At 36.6% G+C, this 1557-nt stretch overlaps 1 protein-coding gene across 1 annotated transcript in view; it reads right to left on the reverse strand.

Annotated features, from left to right (window-relative positions):
- The window catches only part of FBXL17 (F-box and leucine-rich repeat protein 17), a 533407-nt gene that overhangs the window by 220757 nt on the left and 311093 nt on the right, over positions 1–1557 (reverse strand). The window lies entirely within an intron of this gene.

Consider the following 1557-nt stretch of genomic DNA (forward strand, 5'->3'; position numbering starts at 1 on the left):
GCCCGGCTAATTTTTTCTATATATATATTTTTAGTTGTCCAGATAATTTCTTTGTACTTTTAGTAGAAACGGGGTTTTGCTCTTGCTCAGGCTGGTCTCGAACTCCTGACCTTGAGCTATCCTCCCGCCTCAGCCTCCCAGAGTGCTAGGATTACAGGCGTGAGCCACCGCGCCCGGCCTATCCCCTACATTGAAAGTACAACTCCATCAAAATTGCCTAAATCACATAATTTCTTAAATCAAAGGCCTACCTCAGGATTTCATCTGCACAATTCTAAAGAATTGAAATTTGCCAAACACTTCCTTTCATGAAACCATTGGTTCTTCCTCTATCTTTCTGATTGCTTCTTAATTTCCTCATGTGATGTTAGTGGTGTTTTCTCAGCACTCATGAATGGGGTAACCTCATCTATTCCAAGTGATGTGTATATTACTCTGCCTGAATGACTCCCAAAGGCATCCTGAACACTGATCTTTACTCTTAATCTTTATGTCGACAACACTTGTCTACATGGACTTCAATTGAGATTCCACATGTCCAAAAGCGGTCATCATCTTTATCTTCCTCATGCTTAACTTTATCTAGCTAAAGTTTTAGACGTTCACTTAACGAAACATAAGGACTTAAGAATACCCCAAAAGCTTCTTAATTAGCATCTACCAACACTTACAATACATTGTATAAATGAAATAGCTGTTACTGGAAATTCAAGTATGAGCAATAGCAAGTCAATTAACAGTTGCAGGTCACAACCTGGAGAAACTTTCCTGGAGAGTATGACAAGGAAATCCTCAACCGTATCTGACCTCAGCCACTAACAACACTTATTAACTCATTCCTCATTAACTGTTTTTCATTAGAGACATTTCAGATGTCTAGAGGAAGGCTAAGGTACACTCACCCTCTCTGACATGAAATATGTTGCTTTCAGCAGAAAGATGTTACAGACCTACACAAATAAAAGGACCACACCTAAGGTGAAAAAGGTAAAAATATATGGGCCCATGACCATAAAATTATTGAAATACATATGCTTATTGTTGATAGTCTTTTTTTTACTTAGACATATTTTTTGCTTCAGGAAGAAAACTCTTTAGGGGCCTGTGTCAAGTTACAAAAGTTAGAAATGCCAGTGAGTCTGCATTTTTGATATTTCACAGCAATAGGTGGTTAAATGGCAGACTAAAGAGGACAAAGTAAAAAATGAAGAACTCCTCTGTGGCTATACTCCTAAGCTGAATAGTACCAAATCCAGGGAAAAACAACTCTTGATGGATAAAGATTTGAACTGCATTGATTTTGAAATTCAGAGCTAAAGTGAGGACAAGGGGTGAAGAGAACAAGTATTTTAAATATTTATTAACACCCTGCTTAGCTTCTAAAGAAACATGACTCCAGTCATATTTCATTTTACTTGTGACTTGAGAAGCAAGTAAAAGAAAAGAAAATGTTACTCATGAATATAATTACTGCCAATTATAAGGTATTATCTACAGGGACTTAAATTGAAGTAAAAAACTTACCATGAAAAATATTACATATGAGGAAATGAAAGA

The sequence above is a fragment of the Propithecus coquereli genome, unplaced genomic scaffold (assembly GCF_000956105.1).
Source record: "Propithecus coquereli isolate 6110/MARCELLA unplaced genomic scaffold, Pcoq_1.0 Scaffold265, whole genome shotgun sequence".
NCBI classification, from domain to species: domain Eukaryota; kingdom Metazoa; phylum Chordata; class Mammalia; order Primates; family Indriidae; genus Propithecus; species Propithecus coquereli.